We start from the raw sequence: 12,880 nt of genomic DNA on the forward strand, positions 1-12,880 counted from the left end.
ACACCATTAAACAAAGAAGAGGATCGTACCAAATAAAGGGCACCACCATCACCTGTAAGGGTAAGGCTCTCCTCAATCTCCTGCAAGCCAAAGCAGTAATGAATCATTAAAACTCAAATTTTACAGCCTCTCATTCAGGGTAACAGCAGCATATGTGGATACATATCAGATCTGAAACATGGAATTACTTCAGAGTTGGGCTGTCTCAATCACTTCAATTACTTTGGGGAGAGTGAATCTGTTCCTGCTCAATAAATTTAGCACACAATCCTTAATGTGGCATGCTGAGGTCTCCTCTCAGTTACAGGAAATTAATTCTGTATCCCTCCGAGATAAACGCTTAGAGAACAATTTAAAGTGAGCACAATCACTGTAATTAACAAAAGTTTTACAACAAATAATCTCTAACTCGTATGCCAATGAAGTAATTCTCAGTTGAGGTATGATAAGGCAATTGACAACTGAAACTCAACCAGTAGACAAGTTCACTAGAATGATAACTAGCATAAGGCTAATTCACACCAATAGATGAGACCGCTTGTGAGCTACATAACATTAGACTGTAACACTGTAACTTCAACTGGATTCATTGTAAAATCAGTGTGACATTAAAGTCACATGGAAGGATAAAGCTCCTCTTACCATGAGGAGACTGAATGTGGTCAGGAGGAGCTCTTTCTCCCCGGAGGCTGCGGTAAATGCAGTAACCCACACCGGCAGACCAGATCCGCAGCACAAGTCCTTTGTCGGAAGTCACTTTTAGTAGAGTTGAGTTGTAGAGTTGGGATGATGGAGTCGATGTTTATCCATAGCCAAGTAGAAACTCAGTGTAGTCTTTTGATTTAAAACTTTTCAATGGACCTTATTATTACCATGGGGGCAGTTTAAATACAAATAAACAAATCTACGACAACAAGCAGGCAGATGACATCTCAGATGCACAGGTTCCTGCAGCTCGCGACCCCTGTGGTATTGTCAGAGATGTGAGAGATAGAGAGATGGATGGATAGCTAAGGTTGTTTAATGCTTTGTGCCACAGTAATGAAAGCTGATACATAATTCAGTAAACTGTGTGAAGAGTTTGTAGGTTTGTACTAATAAATGCATGTAACTAACTGTAAAATATATTGTAAATAGACAAAGAATCAAGAATCCTTATTGCGCCATCTGCTGGCGAAACGATGGGATGACGAAGTAATCTGGGGCAATTTTTGCAAACCTTTCCTATTTACTAAATATTTTAGGACAGTTTATTTTTCACAGTATTATTCTATTCTATTCTATTCTATTCTATTCTATTCTATTCTAAACCTTGGTGATGACTAATTGCAGCTAGAAGATCAGTTTAGCCTGCTTGTCTGCTTGCACTGGCTCCAGATTGTCAGATTATTTAGGCCTGTTTTGAGACTATTATCTATAAAGACCACATTGTTCTTGGACATCCAGCAGTTCAGAGGGCATAACCTATATCACCACGCCGCATTAGGATGGGGCCCAGGGCATATTACAGTATTGGACATTGCCTTACACACCTCTAAAATGTTACTCTTAGTAATCTCTGACCGCTGAAGTCATATATCTTTAGCTCCTACATTAAAAAACTACATTTAAGAAGCTATGCTTGCATAAGACACTAAAAATACCTGCTATGTCTGGCACCTTGACTCCCAGTATATGCCTAACCAGTACTTAGAAGCCCCCAAAGGCCTGGCTAATTTCACATGCCTTATGATATGAGGGTTGTCCAATCTTATCCAGAAAGGGCCGGTGTGGGTGCACGTTTTCATTCCAACCAATCAGAAGCTATACCTGATTCCAACTGGCTAATCAGTAGATCTTGGCTTTCAGTAGACTCGGATATAGCTTCTGGTCAGTTGGAATGAAAACCTGCACCCACACCGGCCCTTTGCGGATAAGACTGGACACCCCTGTGATAGAGTCTCCTGTTAACCGGGCTCTTTCAAGTTTCTCAGTAGATGCTTCACTGAGGATCCTGGGTGCTTGTCAAATTTCACTTCACCATTACTAGTAGCGGGAGAATAACTTTTGTCACAGAGTGTAAATCGATGCAATTACGTGAATGCAGCAGAAACACGTATCTGTGCGAGTCTCTCGTTCGTTGGCCACCTAGTGGTAAATCGCTAAGTGCAAGGGCTGAACTACTGAACGTGGTTTGGGACGGAACCGGAGGTGGCACTGTAGAGCCATTTCAGTGAGAACTCCTACCAACTCACTTTACCACAATATGTCGTGATCGCACTGGATAATCTTACGTTGTTTGTGAAGACCTGAAACATTGGAACTTTTCGTATCTAAAGCTGAAGAGTCCTAATCCTCAGTCAAGAGGTAAACCACGAACAATCTCTCTTCTTTCATTCTGAACTGACGGAAAGGGTTTGTTTGGTTTTTCAGTTCTTGGGCAACAGGTTGCTAAGATCACTGCCTAAATAGAGGAAGAGATGTGAGCTGTTAGCCTGTTAGCGCCTGTTGAACTCTGTTCCGTTGGAAACTTAGCTATCCTCAATCCTTACGTCACTGGTTATGAAAGGTAACAATAGTATTGACGGTGTTTTACTTTTGTATTACGGAAGGGTACTATTTTTTTCTAGATATTATGAATACCTAGATGCTTTATTTCACACTAAGCATTTGGTACAACAAATCGTTGTGCTAACATATCACTGCTAGTTAGCAGCTAGTAAAGCAACCTGTTACATGCAACATGATAACTAGCGAACTCAATAAATATGTTAGTAGAAGTTTGGGACTTCTAAAATATAACTAAAATATAAACACAGGCATATAAATTAAATTGGTCAGATAGACTATTACGCACCAATTACCGAACTCAAGAGTCTTTGTCTGGTTACTATTCACTTGCTTGGTAGCGAAAGGCAGTCAGAAGTCCATTATTGTGCCCAGGGATTGGGACACACCGTCCTTCACATCTTCATAGTGGATTCTAATATTTCAGCAGGTTCACCCGTACAGTGATGTACAACAAGAAACAAAAGCCCAATAATATGGAGATTATCTTTGCACTTTTTATCGAAAACTCTTTTGTGACTTGGATTACAGACACAATGTGAATTTATTATAATTTATTGATGAAGATCTTTTTGAACATTCGACTATTTCTCATGGTTTTGGCTGGAATCTGTACTTTAAACATTTGTTGTTTTCAGTTGGCTATATGCTGGTTTAAATTAGCCTTCCACAATTATTGAAATTATATTCCTCAGACCTACGCATGTTGCCAGATCCTTTAAGGGATCTTTAATACATCAAGTGTTAAAGATAAGTAATCTCCAGTTCAGCTTTCAGGGAGTGCTGATTGACTGAGACCAGAGTAGACTGAGCATGAGGTTCACAAAGTTCCAGGTTCAGTTATGTTTAATCCAAATTAAATTACTTTTTTGCTCCTTGCTAACTAGTATCAGTTTAGTTTAGCAAAGACAGCCTTGGTCTTATGTATTAGTTTTCTCATTATTGCTTAGTTTGCTAGTCTGATGAACCCACATGTTTTTTCAAATATATAAGGCAGCTGTGAGGGTTTAGTGGGACATTGTTTTGTGAGGTCATTCCAGAGACTTCCACAGATCTGAAATATATTTTGGTGGGGGTCAGGGCACCTAGTATGTTTAGTATGCAATTTTAAAGATCTTTTCTTGTTTATTTGTAATGCTGACTGTAATTGTAGGTCAGTGTTAAACATACATTAATACTGATTTTAGAATTATTCATGTTCTTCATATTAAAATGAATGAAACTCGTGGCTCTAGGCTAAGATATTATGTTGCATGGTATCTAGTAGTATTCCAGAGTATTTACTGTGCATTACTGCAGAATTGCTTTAAAATGTAAAGTCCAGTTTTCACGAGTGACATAATATTAATATGCCCTCCTATACTTTCCTTAAACATTGAAATGGTGGAAATGAAGTTTTTATATATAATTTAATTTATGTTACAGAACTGTTGTTTAATCTCACACTTGTACTGAATATCTGCACAGTTAATACAGTACAGTTCAACATGTACAACGCTTGTGTTTGTGTGATTATTCTTAAATATTTGACTATGTAATGTGTTGAATGTGTATTGTTAGATTCTACATTTTATTACTAAACAATGAAAATATTCTACATTTACCATGACAAAATGCACGAGTGCCGATTCAATGCATCTGTTTAAAATGAAGGCACTACATTGTAGGTTACGCACTTTGAGCTGGGTCATGGATGGACAGTTTTTTTTCCTCTCTGACCTGTCTGCAGGTTAGATCACACGGTTAAATGACAGGTGTGGTATAGGGCTATAACATGACAGAATATTAAAGAATATAATATGTATGTTATGTATGATATGAGGAACACAGTTCCCAATGTCTGCATAGCAAACAATACAATCCTAAGACTGCACAGTATTTGGTATAAAGGCTTCATAGTATTGAATTATCCAGTCAAGTTGTTGGATGGTTTGCTAATTATCATTCCAGCAGAACTCAGCATGCACAGATAGAGGGCTTAAGATCATGTGTTTTACAAATTTGTCAGAAAAGTTCCTCAACGGTCAGTTTTATGTTCAATGTTATTGTCTCTCTATATAAATAATATTTGTCATAACATACCTAATGTTCAGTATTATCTTTTTGCTTGACGATATAATTATTTACTGTTCTTCATTGTCAGTCTCACAGGCATTACAATATTACGTAAAGCAAGCAATTCAGACTTGTATAATACCAAATTAATGTTTTTTTTAAAAATGCCGTTCATCAAACCTTACTTATGTTGCATAACTTTTCAAGGAGCCAAATGTGAATTTGTTACAAATTATATTTACCTGGGAATTTGGCTTGATAACCATTTGACATTCAAGCCACATATTTATAATGTTGTCTTAAAACTTTTTTAAAAATTTTAAAACGTTTTTAAATTAAAATTAGGTTTTTATTTTCTTTTGCTATTAGTGGCCGAAAGTGTTTGGTGTCGGCAACGTTTTTACCCATATTTGAGATATATACGCTGTATTGACATAAGTTGGCCTGCCCTGTGCCGCTATAACAGCTGCAGCTCTTCTGGGAAGGCTTTCCACAAGGTTTAGGAGTGTGTTTATGGGAATTTTTGACCATTCCTCTAGAAGTGCTTTTGTGAGGTCAGGCACTGATGCTGGACAAGAAGGCCTGGCTCACAGTCTCTGCTCTAATTCATCCCAAAGATGTTCCATCGTCAGGACAGTCAAGTTTGTCCGCGTTATTCTGCGCTCCAGAGAACTTGTCCACTGCTCTAGAGTCCAGTGGTGGCGTGCTTTACATCACTGCATCCAACACTTTGCATTGCACTTGGTGATGTAAGGCTTGGGTGTTGCTGCTCGGCCATGCAAACCCATTCTATGAAGCTCTGTACACACAGTGCTTGAGCGAATCTAAAAGCCACACGAAGTTTGGAAGTCTGTAGCTATTGATTCTGCGGAAAGTTGGCAGAAAGTCTGCTCACTGTGCACCTCAGCATGCGCTGACCCTTCTCTGTGATTTTGTGTGTCCTACCACTTTGTGGCTGAGTTGCTGTTGTTCCCAATTGCTTCCATTTTGTTATACCACTAACAGTTGACCGTGGAATATTGAGTAGTGAGGAAATTTTATGAATGGACTTATTGCACAGATGGCAACCTATCACAATACCACACAATACGAATTCACTGAGCTCCTGAGAGCGACCAATTCTTTCACAAATGTGTGAAGAAGCAGTCTGCATGCCCAGGTCTTCATTTTATACACCTGTGGGCATGGAAATGATTGGAACACCTGAATTCAATCACTTGGAAGGGTGTCCCAAAACCTCTGGCATTATAGTCTATGTCCCTAGTGCAAAAATTAAGAAAAATTAAAAAAAAGAGTTGGACCCTTTTTTATAGCATCTTTTTGTTTTGTTATTCGTTGGGAATATCAGTCACCCTTTGCTCTCTCTATGTGAAGCCTGAACTGCCACCTCTGGATTATGACAGTGCTCACACTGCTACTGTTTTATTTATGAATCAGTATGAGGCTTGTTACCTCGTTACTTGTCATTCATTATTTGTGTCATTTATGTAAAGTAGATTTTGGTTATTTCCTTGTTTTGCTTTTTATTTACTGTGTTAGGTCCAGGTTGGGGGAACAAAGGTTTTGACATCTCATCAATTTACTGTGCTCCTTGTGCTGGTTGAATTATAGCAATTGTAAATAACTTTACACATAGTATATCCATGTTGGAAGTATGCAGTATTTGATTGTATATTACTAAGGTTAATGCGTGCTAGCTCATATACATGTGAAGCCAGTCAACTACATTTTTCTCGGCTGTTGCTCATGCTGTGTAACATTCAAAATAGCAGGTAAAATGAATTGAAGCTGTGTTTGGAATCTTTATTTTCAGTGTCCAATTAATCACAAGGCAAGAATACACCTTGGATGTGTTGCCAATTCAGTGCAGGGCATCACATACACAGATGTACACATATACTTCAAGGACTTTTAGACTATCCAGTCCATCTATCATCATGTTTTTGTGACAAGGGGAAGTACCCTGACACACAAACAAACGGAACTTCGGTAGCCTATGAGTTATGAGATGCCAGCTTTACCTGATGTACCTCTATGGCATTCTGCTTGTGAAATGGCAAACAAAGTTTGTCTCCTATATCAGTGCTGAGAAGTAGACCTCCTGCTACTTTTTTGCTAGCTTGCAAGCTATGCTAATCACTCACAGTGTCTAGTGTTTCAAAGTTCACTGAGGGGTTGGGAAAAAAAAAACCCTAGTAGTTTGTGGGACTGTGTGAAATGAGGCTTGGATTTATTTGGAAAACCACAAATAGCTAGTAGCAGTTATCTAGTACTAATAATGAATTAGTAGGAAATTAGCAACATTTCACAAAAGATATAGCAAGCAAGTATAAGTATTTTAAAAGTATAAATATTTTCCTCTTAGCAAAATTAATTTCACATCGAACAGGTGGTGTTTAAGTGCCATCATTATATAAATATGGAAGAAACACTGATAAACGCCAGGCATTATGCATGATCTTTTGAATATTAATGTTTTGGAGACTCAAGAAGCATTGCAAAGCAGGTTAGGTTTCTCACCTATTGGTCTTTTCAATTATTTACCACCTCTTTCAGCTCATTCTTGCTCATCCAAACAATCCCCAAAGTCAACTCAACTCTTTTCTGTGAGAAATTCTTATAAAACACCAATACGTTTTCTCATTAGCAACATTTGCAGCATGTAACTCAAATATATGATGAAAAAAAATAATTTAAAAGCTCTGTAAGCAATTTGTTCAAACCTGCAGTTCAATGCTACAGCTGTTCTTTTACTCTTAACCTCTTTAAGGTTTATCATCATCAATATTTGTGGCTGTTAAATTGTCCTGATTCTATTTTAATAAATAATATATTTACAATTTCATAATTAGAGCAAGAAATTAGTAATTGGTCTCTACATTGAATGTGTAATTTTATTTGTGTTAAATTGCTGGAAAAAACTAAAAAAACATGCAGTATGTCTGTTTCATTTTGCTTTATAAACTGTATGGATTGTCTGTGAAAAGGCCATGGACTCTGTGGATTCACACAGTAGCGCTTTAAGGCATTGTTACAGCCGGGGTTTACCGCTTGTCTATTGCACAGACTTTATTCTACCTGGTACTCAGTGGTACTTGCAACATGGAAATCTGGAATTTTTGGTATGTAAGCCAGAAGAGTTGGAATGTTAAGCAGGCACTTTGGAGAAGATAACAATCATGGTCTGTTTCTCCTCAAAAAATAGCAACAGTTATGTAAGTACAAGCTTGGTGGTTATGTTTTTCTAGCTTCCCTTGACAAAGATTGCACAAATTTTTTTTGTAATGGTGGAGAATCATTTCTGGAACAAGCTTATGGCAAGAAAATATGTTAGAGGACTGTCTGAGGATTTATGGGAGTTCTGTTTGCCTTATCACCCTGCCACTCCTCTGGACCAGCCATTTCATGTTTTTAAGTGTTAAGTGAGCAAGAGCAAGCTGTATGCTAATATCACTTGTCCAAGGACAGCCATGGGTATCTCGCATGAATGCTCTGCATTATTCCACTCTTGTGGGATTGAATTGTTTGCTTTAGATAGCAGGAGTCATTGGAACAGAGGGGGTCCCTGTGGCGGAAGTAAACAAACATTTACTTTTTATTAGCAATGATTATAAACCAGGATTAACAACACTTTGAGTTGTTAAGTTGTAAGACAGCATGACAGAAATGTAACATGTAGAATATGTGAATAGGCTTGTTTTCTTAATTTTTTTATTTATTGACATTTTATCAGTTGGGTTTGGCTTCTGCACCTGTTAGGGCTTAAAACACTTGCACATAGTCATGAACCTGCTGCACAAGCTACCTGCTCAGACATATCCTGCTGTATACTACCTTCTTCATCCCAACCTGTGTGGTTGGAGTACCATTTTAAGAAGAGTTCAGTGTAAGGATTAAATTCCTGTTAAAATGGTTTGCATGATAACGTTTATATGATTCATGAAAGAAAGGTTTGTTATAAATCAATCTAACAGTATTGGCTTATGTTATAGTAGAGTATGTGAAGATAAATAGACTCGGGGGAGGGGGGTTGGAAAAGCCTACTTAAACTCTTGAGTGGCAGATGGTCAGTGGCTCCTAGTTTGTTGTTGTCTTGAGATGTGCATTGTGGTGTGCCTTGTAGAGGGGGAGTGGATCCTCCAGACATGATTAAGCTGCTTGTTTGGAACCCATATCAGGAAGTATATGTCAGTGAGCATAATACAGTCTTGGTTATCATCTGCTTCTCCAACAAAAACTAAAGGGTCTCTGTGCGCGTGTCCGTGTCTGGTTGTGCGCGCGTGTCCGTGTCTGGTTGTGCGCGCGTGTCCGTGTCTGGTTGTGCGCGCGTGTCCGTGTCTGGTTGTGCGCGCGTGTCCGTGTCTGGTTGTGCGCGCGTGTCCGTGTCTGGTTGTGTGCGCGTGTCCGTGTCTCGTGCGCTCGTGTCTGTCACATTGTGCGCATGTCTGTGTCCTGGTGCGCATGTGTCTGTGTCTCGTTGTGCGAGCGTGCCTGTGTCTCGTGTGTCTGTGTCCTGGTGTGCGCATGTCTGTGCTCCACCGTGTCTGTGTTACTGCATGTGTCTGTGTTGCTTCACATTTTTTTGTAGTTTGTGTAGGGTGTGTTTTTGTAGGGTGTGTGTCTCATTTGTATGTGTCTCATTTGTGTGTGTGTGTGTATCTATCTGTCTCTGTCTGTCTGTAGGGTTTCCTCCCCTTGTCCTCAAGCCTTTAGGACCCCTCACTTGCTAGTAAAATTGTTGCTATGGTGATGCATTGGGTAGTGGCACACTACAGTAATCTCTTCCCAGGAGAGAGGGGCAGAAGAGAATGAGAGTTGATTCATTAGACAAGACTGTGAAGAGGGGGGAGTGAATGAGGGATTGTGCAGGAGATTATGAAGTTTCTGGTTGAAGAACTCAAATTCACAGCTTTTGCTAAGCATGAAAGAGCTGAACTGAGGTCCCAAAAGGGAAGGTAGAATAAATTCAGAAGGGCTGAGTTTGTTGCTGAGTAAGTAATCTTAGGTAGCAGGTTAATAAGATGTAACATCTTTTTGGTATAGCTTAGTGCTTCCCTTGCACAATGTGTCTAGTAAAAGCAGGAATGCACTGGGTTGTGGAGGAGGGGCATTGAGAAGGACAAAGGTTATCTATTATTCTCGCTAGGGTGTCACATGACTATGGTTGCTCCTATGGGATTACTTCTGGTTTGCGTGTGGCGTAACTGTAGGTGTGTCATTCCCAATCTGTGCTAAGACTGCAGTTCATGTACAAAAACTTTGTTTTAAAGTGTATTTTTAGTGAAGTATTAGGGAGGCTAAGAAGATAGTAGGCTTAATGTCTCATGGGTTACATCAAGTATTGCTCAGGCACTGAGGGAGGAAGTAGGTTAATAATAATAATTATGTATTAATTATATATATATACACACATAAATACATAAATTATTAAGGGCATTTCTGGCCTGCCATACATAGGGTTGCAAAGGGGTGGAAAATTTCTATGGGAACTTCATCTCTGGAATTTTGGAAATATTCCAAGTTGGAAACTTAACAGGAATTTATGGGAAATTATTTAGAAACTTGGGGAAAATTATATATACTGTATATACAATCATAAATATAAACATTATGTTTGGTCATTAGCTGACATGCATGCAGACTAATGCAGAAATGAGATTTTTGACTTTGATTTAATTGTAAGTAGAACTATAATTATTTCATTGAACATCACAAAAGCATAAATGTTGAATGTAAAAAAAAAACATATTTCCTGTACACACGTTTCCTGTAAAACGAAAGCATCCCTGACCCTTTCCCTTCCAAAAAAAGTCCCATAAAAATTGTAATCTTTGGGTTCACCTGCAGAACTGTAGCGTCAGTATTCTTGTGATGGTCAGAGCCTGGAGAATAGAGAGGAATTTCCCCCTTAAGTGACTGAGGGGGATTTTCTGGGGGGGTGGGGTTTTTTTGATTATTATCTCACCTAATTGTTTGCTCAGTCAATGTATTTGTTTTTACAATGATAAAATTTTGATTTCACAGTAACTTACACACAGTACACGAAAGTTTTAGTAATTTCAGTGGAACTGAAATCCTGTTTTTTGAATTATTGAACTATGGGTACATTGCAGTTGTTAATATCATGAGTAAAGTATAACTGATATTTGTAAATATTAACAAATTTATTTTTGAGAAGCAATATTAACAGCTGGCTAAGCATTTCTCATGGCAATATTTCTGTTCTAATAGTGATTCATATGCCACTTCTTAGGTGGATGAAAATTAGTCATGATAAATGCAATACACAATACATTATTGGCAGGTTAAGAATGAGACTCACACTACATATATACATTCTGGCAGATAGTGTTTAGTAATTATTGAGGGTGTGAATGCATCATGTCATAGTGCACTGTGTGCAGCTAAGGAATGATGGTGTTAGAAACACATTTCTAAGTCATAACTGGGATCACTGATTGAGAAGTTACTTAAAACCATAGTTTTTGCTAGGTGTTACAGCCATCAATGACATCTTACCAGTGGTTATTTTCTTATAAGTAATGATTTGTTTTTAAAGTCTTTTCATCTATCAGGAATACTGAGTGTGAGGTGAGAACAAATGCACACACATTCATCACAAAGCACATTCATACAATTATTCTTGGATTGTGTGCTCGTTGTTTAGAAATGCTCATTTTCGTAGTCCAGGTTCCACTGCATGAACATTGCCTTGGCTTCACATGGGGTGACTTTAAAATTCACAAGGGATGTTTGAGGGTGTTTCCTCAATTTCATTTGGACACACATTTCTGCCTTTTAAGCAGAAGTACCCCTGATTAGCATTAGCTGGCTAGGCTGAGAATACAGTGCATCCAGAAAGTATTCACAGCCCTTCACTTTTTCCACATTTTGTTATATTACAGCCTTATTTCAAAATAGATTAAGTTCGTTATTTTCCTTAAAATTCTTCAAACAATACCCCATAATGACAATGTGAAAGACGTTTGTTTGAAATCTTTGCAAATTTATTAAAAATAAAAAACGAAAAAAATCACATGTACATAAATATTCAGTCTTTGCTCAATACTTTGTTGAAGCTCCCTTGGCACCAATTACATCCTCAAGTCTTTTTGAGTATGATGCTACAAGCTAGGCACATCTATTTTTGGGCAGTTTCTCACATTCTTCTTTGCAGGCCCTCTAAAGCACCATCAGGTTGGACAGGGAGCGTCAGTGCACAGCCATTTTACCTTTTACTGAGGAGTGGCTTCTGTCTGGTCACTCTACCATACAGGCCTGATTGGTGGAGTGCTGCAGAGATGGTTGTTCTTCTGGAAGGTTCTCCTCTCTCCACAAACACCGGAGCTCTTTCAGAGTGACCATCGGGTTCTTGGTCACCTTCCTGACTAAGGCCCTTCTCCCCCGATTGCTCAGTTTGACTGGGCGGCCCGATCTAGGAAGAGTCCTGGTGGTTCCAAACTTCTTCCATGTACGGATGATTAAGGCCACTGTGCTCATTCGGATCTTTGATGATGCAGAAATTTTTTGTACCCTTCCCCAGATCTGTGCCTCGATGCAATCCTGTCTCAGAGGTCTACACACAATTCCTTGGACTTCATGGCTTGGTTTGTGCTCTGACATGCACTGTTAACTGTGGGACCTTATATAGACTTGTGTGTGTCTTTCCAAATCATGTGCAATCAACTGAATTTACCACAGGTGGACTCCAATCAATTTGTAGAAACATCTCAAGGATGATCAGTGGAAACAAGATGCACCCGAGCTCAATTTTGAGTGTCATGGCAAAGACTGTGAATACTTATGTACATGTGATTTTTTTTTCGTTTTTTTTTTAAATAAATTTGCAAAGATTTCAAACAAACTTCTTTCACGTTGTCATTATGGGGTATTGTTTGTAGAATTTTTAGGAAAATAATGAATTTAATCCATTTTGGAATAAGGCTGTAACATAAAATGTGGAAAAAGCGCAGTGAATACTTTCTGGATGCACTGTACAATGCTTTGCAACATTGCTATGCTAACAAAAATGAACAGGTGTGCCCTCTTAGATTGTTTAAACAATTAAGATCTCTCAATGCCTACTCTTGGTTTGAGCCCTGGGTTTTTTCTTTTAAGAACTACATTTGTATATTAGTGTTCCCATTAAACTGGTTGTTATATGTATAGATGCAATGCTTCACATCATATTACGGCTGAAACGATTCCTTGAGTAACTCGAGTAATTCATTTACAAAAAATCATTGAGGCAAATTAGTTGCCTCGAAGCTTCGTTTAG

At 38.5% G+C, this 12,880-nt stretch overlaps 1 protein-coding gene and 1 long non-coding RNA gene across 2 annotated transcripts in view; one reads left to right on the top strand and one right to left on the bottom strand.

Annotated features, from left to right (window-relative positions):
- On the bottom strand, nucleotides 1–2,952 carry LOC131359450 (uncharacterized). Its single transcript, XR_009205781.1, has 3 exons — nucleotides 2,837–2,952; nucleotides 643–964; nucleotides 1–80 (listed from the first exon to the last, which is right to left on the bottom strand). It is a non-coding gene; the product is annotated as an uncharacterized LOC131359450 (long non-coding RNA).
- Nucleotides 2,189–12,880, top strand: part of pals1a (protein associated with LIN7 1, MAGUK p55 family member a) — a 26,875-nt gene continuing 16,183 nt past the window's right edge. The window contains exon 1 of the mRNA XM_058399331.1: nucleotides 2,189–2,346. The gene's annotated coding sequence lies outside the window, so the exon portion shown is untranslated. The remainder of the gene's footprint in view (nucleotides 2,347–12,880) is intronic.

This window comes from Hemibagrus wyckioides, linkage group LG09, assembly GCF_019097595.1.
Source record: "Hemibagrus wyckioides isolate EC202008001 linkage group LG09, SWU_Hwy_1.0, whole genome shotgun sequence".
Taxonomy (NCBI): domain Eukaryota; kingdom Metazoa; phylum Chordata; class Actinopteri; order Siluriformes; family Bagridae; genus Hemibagrus; species Hemibagrus wyckioides.